The 14,583-nt window shown below is 35.3% G+C and overlaps 1 protein-coding gene across 11 annotated transcripts in view; it reads right to left on the bottom strand.

Moving 5' to 3' along the window:
* Positions 1-11,874, bottom strand: part of LOC18435600 (uncharacterized) — a 38,043-nt gene extending 26,169 nt beyond the window's left edge. For 4 of the 11 annotated variants that reach the window (XR_016045385.1, XR_016045383.1, XR_016045382.1 and 1 more), the window contains exons 1-3: positions 9,078-11,874; positions 8,690-8,748; positions 8,497-8,573 (exon numbers count right to left, since the gene is read on the bottom strand). The gene's annotated coding sequence lies outside the window, so the exon portion shown is untranslated. Of the gene's footprint in view, positions 1-218; positions 1,960-4,451; positions 4,793-8,496; positions 8,574-8,689; positions 8,749-9,077 lie in introns of those variants that run through there. The other 7 variants (XM_088852982.1, XM_088852984.1, XM_088852983.1 and 4 more) reach the window with 5 other exon arrangements.
* Positions 11,875-14,583: the final 2,709 nt, after the last annotated feature.

The raw sequence follows: 14,583 nt of genomic DNA, 5'->3' as shown, positions 1-14,583 counted from the left end.
AAAAACGAATCTAGACCATTCATTTTGTGAATTTCAAAATCTTAGCCTTCATAAACTCAAAATCATTTTTTTCTTTTTTAAAATTGTTCATCTAATGATAATAAAACCATCCAAAAAAATTGGAAATGAAAAAATCCTTCTAAGACCTAGATGTAAGCATGTCAACAAAATGAACGGCCTATGTTAATTAGGCTAAAAAAAATTCTTTCTAAATTATGTTTTTAATTTTTTCTTTTTTTGTGATTGTTCATTAGAATGAAAAGAGTGTATATTTCAAATTTTGGATCAAACGACTGGCCATAAGATGGTTTTTTAAAGTTGTTGCATCTATACAACGGTTGCATGAAATCGAGATGGTTTTTTAAGGTTGTTGCGTCCATACAACAGTTGCATGAAATCATTGCCCTTAAAAAACATATTACAAGACATCACTTTTAGAGCTTGACAATCTCATGTCCATAATAATTTTTTCTTCGAGAGATATCATGTCCATACTAATCAAGGTCAATATGATTGATATGCAGGTTTGATGGCACCATGACTGCATTTTCTGTTGAGATTTGAGTTGCGGCATTATAAAGCCTATAAAAGAATTTTGGGTGCGGTTTGTATAAAGTTACAACCTTAAATAATCCAATTAAAGCGCACCTCCAAATTTTATCATAACATGTAATTTTGATATAAAAATTATTAGGATTGTCTAAAAATCTATTTTCATCTCTACTTTTTAAATTTTAAACTCAAAAAATAGTTAGAATAAAGTAGACCTATAAACATATGAAAATCTTAAAAATGGAAGGTCTAGATAATGCGTTTCAAGATGCACTACTTTTCTGATTTAAAATATATATTTTTTATATTCATACATCTCGAAACAATCAATTAGGGAGTTTTCTAACATTAAAACAATCTTCTGATGGATTTTTTAGATGCACCTTTAATTCTATATTTTAAGATTGCTAACCTTATATAATAAAAAAATTTCATATGATGCAAATCATAAAAGGAGTACTTGAAATGGTAATTGCTTGCTTGCATACAATGTTAATTATTTATTCCTTGGTTTTTTTATTAAAGGCATTTCTTCCTTGAGCGAGAGAGAGAGAGTACGGCTGTCAACAGGCCAGCACGCTGCATCCACGCTGGGGCGACTGGTACCCTACTTATAAGGCTGCCAACAAGATGGGTCGAGACCGAGTCCATCATAGAAAACTGAGGGCCAGCATGGGCCGATTGGCAGCCCTACATTGATAGGACTGCCAAAGGCCAGGTTCAGGCCCAGCCAAGCTTCACCTGAGCCTGGCACGAGCATTTGTAGCCAGCCTACAACACCAGGCAAGCAGGGACCACAAGGCCGGCCAAGCAAGGCTCAAAACCCAGGCCAGGCTTGGAAGCACGGTGGTCCAATTGGTAGCCCTAGAGAGAGATGTCTGACTGTGATCACAAACAAACCACCGATGCTTTATTGCATGAGATAATTTCTACCATGGCAAAGCTTGACCAGTGAGTATATTGCCGATGATGAACAAATAACAAGGTGACTGTTAAGTCCTTTTTCCTCCTATTTTCCTGAAGTTTCTCTTCTTTAAAAAATCAGTCATTTGTAATCCAAATCTATATCTCTTACTGAAAACAATCTAGATATAGAAAATAGCTTGTCTAGAAAACAAAAAAAATAAAATAAAGACATTGAATAGGCTCCAAGATTATCAAAATAAACATAGGAACTCCCACTAAAACTATTAAAAAGGACCATAACCGGGTGTTACTCCCATGTACACAGGGTCCTGGGAGGGGTGAGATGGAAAACGGTCCTAACCTTTGGTTTTTTATGTACAAAGTAGCCGCTATCAGGACTCAAACCCGCACTTTTGCACACTCGAGCCTTTTACCATCACATGAAGTCCCGCTAAAACTATTCTCAACAAAATAGGTACCTATGTCATAAGAAAATAAATGCTACAAGAACAAAAAAAACACTATAAGATTCCCTCTAAATGTTTCAAAGACAAATTAAAACTGTTAAAAATAGTATGCTAATTACTTCATATCTATTTTCTTCTAAATTTTCAAAGCATTGTGCAACACACGTGCCGTTAGTTAGTTAACAACGACCAATGTAAATTTCCACAAATTTCTAGAAACAAGACAGAAGGTGTGAAAGTGGCATTTGGTTCATTACCTGCTTCTCTACCAACTTCTCAACAAGCAGACAATTTTGAGAACCATTTTCAAGTGTAAAATCACTGTCTTGCAAACCTTGGAAGAACTTCTTAAAACTTTTGGCAAGGAAGGCAGTTCCACTTCATCTAGAAAGGAAACTATTGGAATGGGGTTGAGCTCAAGGTGGTAGCACCACCTTGTGACTCAGCTACCAGTTTTGGATTCTACTCCTACCAATGTATTACCCTTTTGAAAACTATTAATAATTTCAAAATTGCCAACCCACTACTAACAAACAGCTAATGTTCAAAAGAAAAAAAGATAATGACTTTGGAAGAACTTAGTGCTTTTTGGCCACTAAGGACTCCTTCATCTAGAAAGCAAACGAAGAGAAAAAGAGAAGTCATATATGGCTTTGTTAGAATTTTGTTATTCAGTATTTCACAAGAAGTCAAAGGCAAACATCTCTATTTCAACATCAACACTTTTGAAGAGGACACTTAAGTGAAATATGGTCAATGAAAATTAACATAGTCAACAAAAGTTTTACATCAAGGCTTACAGGCCAATTAATAATAGTGGTAAAACTGGGCAAGCACCATTTGACAGCAGCTCAGCAGATATGTCCATTCACCAAAATCAACGAGAAACCGCTTTATCATAACTGTTTTCTACAAATCTAGTTCTCATGACCTCGTTTATTAAAGTTTCTTGCCATCTTGCTTTACCACATATATTAGTAATGGGAGGTAGGAATGTAAAAGGCGCTCTAGGTTGTGTCACACCCAACTAAATAGGAAAATACAAATGGGGGACCAGGACCTGGACCCAGACCCTGGAGGGTTCAAACCTAGCTAACCATGTCCGTGTCCATGCCCGTGACCTACCCGGGGCAGGGCACAGGAAATCTGGACTGGAACCCAGGTTGGGATTTATTATATTATAATAATATCAATAATATTGTAATTATATTATATTGATATTATACAATATATCATATGATACTTATAGTTATTAATACAATAATAATGTTATATGATGTATAATATATTACTATGTTATTATATCGAAGCTGGGTCAACCTAGCTGGACTTGATCTTAACCAACATGCTTAGTCTAGAAGACAGGCCAGACTCAGATCTCTGCTGATAAGCACCCTAATGGGAGGTATTGTCCTAAATAAAAGCATAGTGCGGTGTCCTTTACTTATATCACGAAAATTGACCACTTAAAAAGCTATATTTTCCCTTCTTGTAACGAAAAGCAATTGAATCAGCTTAAAAAACTAAATTGTCTTGGGAAATCTGATGTGGCTAAGCATAACAATCTACAAAAAAACCTTTTCAAAACATTTGCCTCTTTGACCTTAATAGAAGAAATCAATACACAAAGGAGACATGAAACCATTATGAGAAGAAAAGGGGCATTAACATCATTTTTGTAGAAACTTGGATTGTTCCTCTATACATCATCATTAAGTTTGACTCTATTGCATGTTTTAAATTTCTGTCTCATAAATCAAGAGTACTTCATTGCCCTAAAACTGTAAGTTCTAACCAGTGGTTCAAAACCAATATCTGTGCGGTGAATCATTCACCCACAGATCCATGTCAGATCGCTGAATCGGCGATCCAGAACGAGTCTAGATCAGTTCAAATCGGTGATCCAAAAAATATCAAAAAATAAATTAAAATAGAATAAAAATTAAAATAACAATTTATGGGGTGGAGATTTAGAGGGGACCTAAGAAAACATTAGATAAGCTTAAAAATGAAAAATAAAAAAATATATCAAGGTGGTTTTAGGGGGAACAAGGCCTTGGACCCATACCATCCTAGAACTGGTTCGGTCCCAACCGATTCCCTTTCGGATCGAAATTGCCGGATTTTAAAACATTGGTTCTAACGAAGCCAAACTAACACTAATTAAAGGAATGGCCAAATTTTTTCACTAGAACTATTCAGGATGACTAATAATAATAACTAGTAAATACTAGGAGCATCACAATCAGAAAAGAATTCATGCTCCACTAGTCCATTGCTACCATGTAACCAATGAAAGAGTTGCAATCATCAAGCATGATGCCAAGGATGAGTATAATTCATCCCCTCTTCTCCCCTGTACTTAGTTGTTCTCTCCATGAAAAAGAGGAAAAAGATATTGCATCGTGAGAGTGATAATTCATGATGTAACTAACAACAAATTGTACTTCATTTTTTATTTTATGTTAAGTTTTAGAAAATGAAAATAGAGACAAGGTTAATAAAGTTCAACCATACAGGAAAATATTCCAACCTAAACTCACTGATAGTTGTTCTTGTTCTTAGGTGGGATATTTGTGAATCAAAGAACAAAAATTCTATGGAGAGTTAGAACTACAAAGAAGATAATGAAACGATATCATCAGCATATCATCATCATCATCATCAATGTCATCGTCATCATCCGATCCATATCCCAAACATTTGGCGTCAACTACAAATCATGTTCCACCATTCCACTCTATCCAGGGCCACACCCTCAATCAAACCATAAGTCACTATATTTCTTCTCACTACTTTCATCCATGTCCTTTTTGGGCCTACACCTTGTCCTTTTAGAGCGTTTTACTTTAACCAAATCACCCCACCTAACCAAGACAATTAAACCACATAATAAGTTTACATGGAGGCATAATGAACAAACAACTGTTTGCTTTTTATAGTCATATCAAAACGCAACTCAAAGAACAACATCACACAAACACAGAGTACATCATACTCGGGTTACCTAACAACAACCTACTTCTATCTAATAATGTAATAAAGGGCATTAGAAATATTACCACCTAAGCAAATGTCTCATAGTTACAAAAACTGATAAGATTTGACCATTAGCAATCATTTATGGGCGAGAAAGTTCAACTTCTTCTCAATGAATTTCCCAACTCCAAATTCCAAAATTCCGATAGTATGGTTGTATCTTCCTTTAAGATTAAGGGATCCTGGTTTGTGTTGGTTGGAAAGTCTATCATCCTCTTGTCCTCCTCTTCCAATCTAAATCCCCAATATCCAATGGTTTCCCATAATTCTGTTTCCTCTCTTTACTCTCTTAGATGTATTATCCTGTCCTCTCCATAGAATCAGATACATTTTCTCCAGCTGCCTCACATTTCCTCTTTGCTCAAAATAGAATGATTATTCAAAGATATCGACTCCCATTTTGCCCCTTCCATGATTGCGCCATGACGATTCTCTCAATTTCAGGATCCTCTCTAAAAGTTTCTTCTTCCGATCTCCCATGAGGACACTGCTGTTGCCAATATGGGCCTTTGAATTGGATTTTGGTTTCTCCAAACAATGGGCAATCACAAGAATATTAGTAAATTGACTAAATTCTTCTCTGACACTAGGAAAGGTCATGGCGCTGGAAAATAGGGTGGCCAAACCGCACACTCTTCTTGCAAGGATAAGGGCCTTTTTGGAATTAGAACTTCTGAGGACGACCAAAACAAGGAGCTTTAAAAAGATACACATGCATCCTCACCATCTGGTGAGAGGCCAAGGCCACTTGCTATGAGGAATATCTGGAATTGTTTTGATTTGAAATCTACGGGGTCATACTCAAATTCATTCTACCACATGACATGGGCTTAAGGTGCTGACAATTGTAACACTATGGCCCAAGTTTGAATCCTATAGCTGAACTACACAAACAAAAAATGTGGACGACATGGTTTAAACCAGTGTTTTGAAAGCCGGATCGGCCAGGTGAACTAGCCATCCTTGACACCAGTCTGTAATGTGTTAAAACCCGGCCATTTTCAATCCAGATGGGAATCGATAGGGACTAAACCGGTTCTAGGATGGTATGGGTCCTACTCACTTCCCACCTAAAACCCCCTTTATATATCTTTTTATTTATTTTTTTTTTAAGCTTATCTAATATTTTCTTAGGTTCCATCTAAATCCCCACCCCATAAAACCCTATTTTAATTTTTAATTTATTTCATTTATTTCTTAGGGTGCGTTTGATAACAATGAAGACCTGGGAAAGTATCCGACTTTCCCCTATAATATAGCTTTCCCTAGTTTGGAAACAGTAAAAATGGGGAAAGTCAGAACTCACTTTTCCCCCATTTTATTGTTCCCTTTAGTAAAGGTGCAGTGCATGGGGACCCCTGCGTTGCAATTTTCTAGGAAAGCTCACGAGGGGTTATAAGACCTAACGCTCGCTACATCAGGTGCCAAAAATTTACAGCAGAACTCCTCTCTTATGCGACTCTAGCTCAAACCCCTCCTATCTCTCTCTCTCTACTCATAACACTTATCAGACTAACTAGCATTAACCTCTCTCATCTCTCATCCCATCACTTTTCCTAACCAAAGCCAAGCCCTGCGCCTTCACTACTAACCAAACTCTCACCTTCTCTATCTCAAACCTCTCTCATTTCTCTGTCTCTCGCTCTAAACTACCACATAACCATCTCTCAAAAACCAACGCCCCAAACTCTCTCTTCCTTGTTTATTTGAGCTCTACAAGCTGTAGGAGAGGATTTGAGGAAGTTACCTTCAACTCTAGACCAGGTATACTCTTCTCTCCATGCCTCCCACTTTCTCCCTCTGTATCTCATACTCATATGGTAGAGCCCATTTTATGTGTCAGCTAAATTCAAAGAGGCTTTAGTCTCCTCACCTGATTTATATGGATTCGTTAAGTGATTTTTAAGTGTTTTTCTTTTTCCAATAATCATTTTTAGTTTTTTGTGTTTTGGCTCCTCATCTTATTTAATGTCTAAATCCAACATTGTATGGCATAATGTGATTATTGATTGTTTATTAAACAGTGTCATGTCCTATTTCAAAGCTAAGAGATTTATATTCATTTTCATCATTATAATGGGGATTTGAAGCTTTTGGATACAAGTAAGCATCAATTCAAAAAGTGGTCTGCCCAGCGCCTAGGTGGGCTAGGCAGGCTTGGCCACACCACCCAGGCCTGCGCGGCCCAACTAGATGGGCTGTCCTTGGGCCTAGTACCTCGCCTAGGCGGGCGATCAAGGGACTGAGCCTGCCTAGGTGCAAAACTACCAATCAGGTGGGGTATTTTTAGTGTTTTATTTTGTTTGAGTAATAAAAAATGCATGAATATGTGTTTTTTATACAAAATCTGGACCTAAAACAAGATTAATGGACATCTCTTGCCCCCTTTTGAACCTAGGTTGCCTAGGTTCTGGGCATTTTTGGAACACTGTCGGTAAGAAAATAATGGAATGTTGTTGAGTTCAAATTTCTGAAATATTTGGTTGTCTTCTACTCTCAAATTACATAGATATAACAACAAATTTCAATCTCAACCGTCTATTATATATAAGAACTGCATTAGATGGGTTGTAGCAAGTAAGTATTATTTAAAGGGATTGTATGCTATGAGACCATTTATTTTTTGTACAAGAAGGTCACAATCCCTTTTAGCCATTGGATTTCAATAGATGAAAGTTGTGTCACAACATTTGAGAAATTTCAATAATGATTGTGACCTCCTTATATCAAAAGCAAACAGTCTCATTGTAAACAAGTCCATATTTAAAATATGCATTTTTGCATATCAAATCAATAAAATACATAATGAACGGTTAAGATAGACAGTTTCCAGCTTTCCAAATACCAAACAAGTGAAAATACAACACTACAGTTTATCAAGCAGGGTTCCCATATTTCAAGCCACCAATTTTCACTTTCCTCCTAGATTCCAAGAAGATCAGCAGCAGTGATTTTTCCAAAGAAACTACTGAGTATGTTTCAAACACACCCTTGATATTTTCTAGATCACCGATTTGGACCAATTTAGACCCAATCAGGATCGCTGATCTAGCGATCCGACACAAATCAGTAGGCAAACGATTCACCCTAATGATTCGGTATTTAAAACATTGCCAGTCCGGATTGGATCTAGTGATCCGACACAAATCAGTGGGCAAACGATCCACCCTAATGATTTAGGATCAACGATCAGACCGATTCACCCAAGGTACAATAAAAAGTAAAAAAAGTTGCGCCCCGCAATCCAGAACTGGACCAATTACCGGTTCGAACTCAGAATTGGTTTGGTTACCACCGTTTCCCAATCCGGATCGAGCAATCCGATCTAGATCGCAGGTTTTCCAAACCTTAGTTTAAACCCAAGATATAAGAAAAAAAGGGATTGACTCCCTAAAAGTAGGAACATAGATCTTCAAATCGAATCCCTATGTGACAAGAAATGGATACAGCTACGGATGACACTACCTTAAATTTAAAATCTGCTACAGTACTTTATAAAATTAAGTATAAGATTAATTAGAAAGTTGCAAACCTGATGTCAATTGTATGGTCCTTTCTAAGATCCAAAAGTAAAGATCTTGCACTCAGGATTTCACCATTAACGGGTATCTATATATCACAAACATTGAGGAAAACTCATTAGAACTGATGAAAAGAGGCTAATTTTTATACCAGCGCAATAAAACCAATAGTTCTTTGTATAGTGACAGGAGGTGGTATTTTACCTTGAAAATGGGGAATATGGGAACACGAGTATTTGCAAGTTACCTCCAGCAAATGGTTCCTGCATCACACAATGAAAATAAGATTCTACATATGCCACCAAAGGGCTAGAGTACTCTTCAATCCTCCATGCATAAGAGACCAAATTCATGTTTTCTGTTGACAAGGGCATACAGTTGTTTTCTTGAAAGTTGAAAATACGAGGAAATTGCATGATACGACAGTTTTTAAAGAACAATATCTCTAGTGTCCAGATTTCTATGCAGGATTCTTACAAGTAAATATGCTCAGTTTTTTCTTCTTTTTTTTTTTAGGTTATTGTTGTAACTAATTTATTTTGACGTTGTGGATAAAAAAACCTAATTTATTTCAGCTATATTTTCATCCTACCTTGTCATCCACTGCTGAGCCCACCATTTCACCAATGGTTGCCTCAGCAACCAAGAGTCAGAGATGGTAGCAAAATCTTCATATCAATTGTTCCCAAGTATTACTGAGCAAAGAGAAGGCTAGGAACATGTCACATTTCATTGCGGAATAAAACATGATGTGCAATCGATATCTTGTAAGGTGATTGAACCCAAGTATAAGTCGCTTATATGTTTCGAACAAAGGGAGAGGTACTTTCGGTCCAAACTTTCATGAATGAACCCCATTCCAGGAACCCACTTCTCTTCGTCAAGGGGGTTAACATTTAAGCGACTTTGCAAAAGGCGAACTCGATAAGCAATGGTGTCCAATCTATCACAGAAATGAGCAGCACAACAACCAGAAGGCTCATCAGAAGCCAGCCTAACCAAAGCCATGGATAAAAGCCCATCTACTGGTTTTGGGTCAGACAGATTTTTATCCCCCATCATTTTTATATCATTTTCGAGGGGGAAAATCAGTTCTTCAATGCCATCCATATTCAAAACCTTTAGATCCTTACTGTAATGGTTAATTGCTTCACGTTTCGTGGATTCATGTTTTTCTGCCAATGTAAGAATACATGAGAACCTCAAATGGTAGTTAACGATGGTTTTTACAGTTTTAAAGTTATGGGAACAACAATAGAATTGAAGCCATCTCCTTCCTATACCAGCATACCACTTTATAATATCGGCATCATCAAGAGGAATAAGTAACTTTATCGGTTTTGGGCGCCCCATAGAATTCGTAAACCCAGCCAATTTCACAGCTTTTCTTATCAACTCAGTAGGAGCATCTACCTTCACGTACAATTCTGTTAAATCTCTTACTGTTCTTTCTGAGTATCTAGCCTCTTCCTCTTCACATTCTCTCTCTTCCTCTATATTATTGTTAATTTTGTACGGGTTCAGATATTTATCGACTTGCTCGTGAAATTGGTCATAAGATTCCACAAGCTCCTGTGGCAACTGATCTCTCACTGATTGAAGAGAGAGAAATTCACCACCAGCAAGTCTACGGTACCAGGTCCAACGCTCATAAGAGGATTTAAAAAATTCTTCTATCACATCATGAGACCAAATTTCAAAAATCTCTCTTATCTGAGGTGCTATATGCGCCTCACAGTTGAAACCACCCATCTTCTTGAACTTCATAAACACATGACTGAAAATTTTCAGACCCAATTTCTTGAGTCTAGTCTCATATGCATTTCTCGCTTCTAAAGCACGAGCTTGGCGCTGCTTTATGTATTTCTTTCGAGCCCTAATTGCTTTCTCAGACATGGGAGGTCTCAAAACAGATGGTGGAACTGCCTGAATTTCCATTCCAATGAATCCAAGTTTCTCTGAGACTGCACTGTGAATTGCAGTCTTTGCTTTATCCACTTTCATCTCCAAAACACCTTCTAAAAATTCCACAACTTGCTTCTTCAAATCCATGGTGAAAATCTTAGTCTCTGAACTAATAACCAATATCTCATCCAAATACCTTAGCGCAAAGACTTTAACAGGCTTATAAAAAACATTAGGGATTCCTTTGGTTTCAATCTCTGGGTTCATATGAGCTATTCTTGTTCGAATTTCCTGAATTTCATTATCAAAACCATTAAAATACACATTAACAAGAATTGAACTAATGCCACTTTCTTGAGGGAATCCTCTACCCATGTAACAACCCCCAAACTCAATAGAAATAACCCCAAGTGCAAACAATCCCTTCAAAATTTCCATAAATGAATCATCTTCCATCTTTTCTTCCATGATAGAAACCAATTTATTGACATTTATTTTGTCTCTCTTAAATGCAACAGAAAACCACCAATTAGGGTCTTTTACATTGTTTTTCAGGTATCTAAGGCAAGTATGTCGACCCATACCAACACGACCACCATAAGCAAAAGTAGAAAACCTATTCTCATAAATCACCTCCAAAACCATCCTTAAAGCCTCAATTACCACCTTTAATTTCAAACTGGGAAGAATCAATTTCTCTCCCTTCTTTCTAAGAGGCAAAATTTCAACACAGTAAGCATCGACATCAAACCTGTGTGCCTTAATTTGTTCAGAAATATCCCTTACCCAAACCCCTACTGAACTAAATAAACAATCCCTTCGATTTTCTCCATTAACCCTTGAATCCAAATTCTCACATGCAGCGAGCAAAACCCTACGGCAAGAAACTACATTCTCTACAAGGTTATGAAATTTTCCATTACTATACTGTTTCAGAACTAGGATTTCAATATCTTTCCTACTCATACTTCGGGTTTCATCATGTACTTCTGATGGCTCTGAAACTAGGGATTCCGCAAATGCAGCATTTGCCTTGCTATAATTACAAGAAAAATATGGTTTCTGATAGGATGTTAGGGCCCTTTGGGAAATGGATTTCAGATAGGGCAAGATATAAGAAGCCCTGATTTCAGAGGAACTGAATCTTTGAAGCTTCAAAATCATTGAACTTTCACAAAGAAACCGTAGTTTCAGAGGAAATGGATCCTTGAAGGTTTGAAATATTTGAACTTTCACAAAGAAACCCTAATTTCAGAGATAACGGATCTCTAAAGCTTCATTATCCTGGAAATTTATAATGAAAATGAAACATAAAATCCAAAAAAATGAGCAAAAATGCGAGAAAATACCTGCAGCGATGCCTTAAGAGAGAGAAAAAAATGGAGAGTTTCAGAGTAACGTGCAAAACCTGGGAGAAGTGTTCGTGAAACACTTAAAGAGTTGTAAATGTCTCCATTTCTTCTGAAAATATCCAATATACCGTTGCATCAGGCGCGGATTTTTGGTAAAGATTTATATGTTCCCTCTACATCATTGAAGTTCAATGTTTTTCCTACCCTCCAACTGTCTATTTTTTATCGAGAAAATCGCTTATCATTTGATCTTATATCCGACATTTCAAAGTATTTTATTTTTTATTTTTTTAATATAAATTTTTTTAATATGAAATTTGATAAGTAAAATCTTCTCATTGAGACACACCTATATAATATGTACAATAATTTTTTGATAAACAAATAACCAAAATGTCCTTTGAAACTTTCAAAGGTATTTTAGTCATTTTATGTTATTAAAAATATTTTTTTTATATTTTTCATTAATGCAAGTTTAATAGAGGAATAGACGTCCAAATTTTTGTATCAAAAAATTTAATAGAAAAAAATTAAAAATAAAATAGTGTAGAGATATGACATTATGATTAGGGCAATCTTAACCCTCCATTCAAAAATGGACGGTTGGATAAGGGGGAACATGGAACTTCTATAACATAGGGAGAACATAAAAAGCTTTCTCTGGATTTTTTTGGTCTCAAATTTGGAAGAATAGAGGAATTTTTACTAGCATCTTTTAGAACCGGAAAAAGTTTAGAGTACACCTCAAAAATTTCACTGCAAGAAGTTGTTTTTATACTCAAATATCATCTCGATGTTAAGATGCATTGGCATAAGAAAATAAATAAATTTCAAGTTTTGCAAATAGTGCATTTTGTAATGCATTTTCATTTTCAAGTTTTCCTTCTTGATCCATAATATTTTTTAAGCTTTAAATTTAATAATTAGAGAAAAAATATATTTTAAGGCTATTATAAAGATTTCAAGTGTTGAAGCCACATTTCTCGACATTATTTGAACGTACACTTTTACCAAACCACATCGACTTTAGAATAGGGGAATTTAAACGTACTACCATCGTTTAGAAGTTGAGTCTTTATTCTTCCCTTAAATTCTGACGCAAGGTCTTTTTGTAATGAGTACCAATATTTTTGTAAAAAGATTATATACTTTGAAGCTGTCTACTTTGAGGCAAGGAGGTCACAATCATTCTTAACTATTGAACGTAAAATCCGACAAATTAGATTGTGTCATAACATTCAAAAAATTTTATTTTGAATTCGAATCCAATTATGGCACATCCTCCACCACCTAATTTCACATCTAACAGGCAATAATGATTGTGATATCTTTGTAATGAAAATAAATGGTCTTATTGTATTCATTTTCTTTTGTAAATAAATCAACTTGAAATTTCAAATCCTTGATTCATGAGTAGAAAAAGAAAACTGCATCAAGAGGAATAGACGTCCAAATTTTTGTATCAAAAAATTTAATAGAAAAAAATTAAAAATAAAATAGTGTAGAGATATGACATTATGATTAGGGCAATCTTAACCCTCCATTCAAAAATGGACGGTTGGATAAGGGGGAACATGGAACTTCTATAACATAGGGAGAACATAAAAAGCTTTCTCTGGATTTTTTTTGTCTCAAATTTGGAAGAATAGAGGAATTTTTACTAGCATCTTTTAGAACCGGAAAAAGTTTAGAGTACACCTCAAAAATTTCACTGCAAGAAGTTGTTTTTATACTCAAATATCATCTCGATGTTAAGATGCATTGGCATAAGAAAATAAATAAATTTCAAGTTTTGCAAATAGTGCATTTTGTAATGCATTTTCATTTTCAAGTTTTCCTTCTTGATCCATAATATTTTTTAAGCTTTAAATTTAATAATTAGAGAAAAAATATATTTTAAGGCTATTATAAAGATTTCAAGTGTTGAAGCCACATTTCTCGACATTATTTGAACGTACACTTTTACCAAACCACATCGACTTTAGAATAGGGGAATTTAAACGTACTACCATCGTTTAGAAGTTGAGTCTTTATTCTTCCCTTAAATTCTGACTCAAGGTCTTTTTGTAATGAGTACCAATATTTTTGTAAAAAGATTATATACTTTGAAGCTGTCTACTTTGAGGCAAGGAGGTCACAATCATTCTTAACTATTGAACGTAAAATCCGACAAATTAGATTGTGTCATAACATTCAAAAAATTTTATTTTGAATTCGAATCCAATTATGGCACATCCTCCACCACCTAATTTCACATCTAACAGGCAATAATGATTGTGATATCTTTGTAATGAAAGTAAATGGTCTTATTGTATTCATTTTCTTTTGTAAATAAATCAACTTGAAATTTCAAATCCTTGATTCATGAGTAGAAAAAGAAAACTGCATCAATTTTAAAGTTCAAGTTATGAACAAGCTCACTTGCCTTTTAAAGTAAAGTAGCGGCTCAAAATTTTCAACCTGTTCGTTTACGAAAGAGTTTTGGAAACTAACGCTCTATTTGTTAAAAGAAACATCCATGTTTTGAACTTGGAGTTCCAATCTAGAGTTATTTTGAAATAAAAAATAAAAAAATACGATTTGAGGGACAACTTTATATGCACTAAGGGACACTAGCTAATAATTCTTTAAATTTGTAAATGAGCATTTAATAAATAAATAAAGCTCCAAAATACTTTAATCCGTCTGTCCAAAGATGATTCTTTTCCAAAATTAGAATGGCTTTTTAGCGTAATATAAAGTGTGTTCTCAAATTTTTACTTATGGCTTGTTGGAACATGATAGAAGCACTCCATTACATTTATTTTTATTATGAGTTATTTTGTGGTGCAATGCAACTTT

Source organism: Amborella trichopoda, chromosome 12 (genome assembly GCF_054954075.1).
Source record: "Amborella trichopoda isolate Santa Cruz 75 chromosome 12, AtrichopodaSantaCruz75HAP2 v2.0, whole genome shotgun sequence".
Taxonomy (NCBI): Eukaryota; Viridiplantae; Streptophyta; class Magnoliopsida; order Amborellales; family Amborellaceae; genus Amborella; species Amborella trichopoda.
Note: the sequence above shows the minus strand (reverse complement) of the source record. Positions and strands in the feature narration are given on the sequence as shown.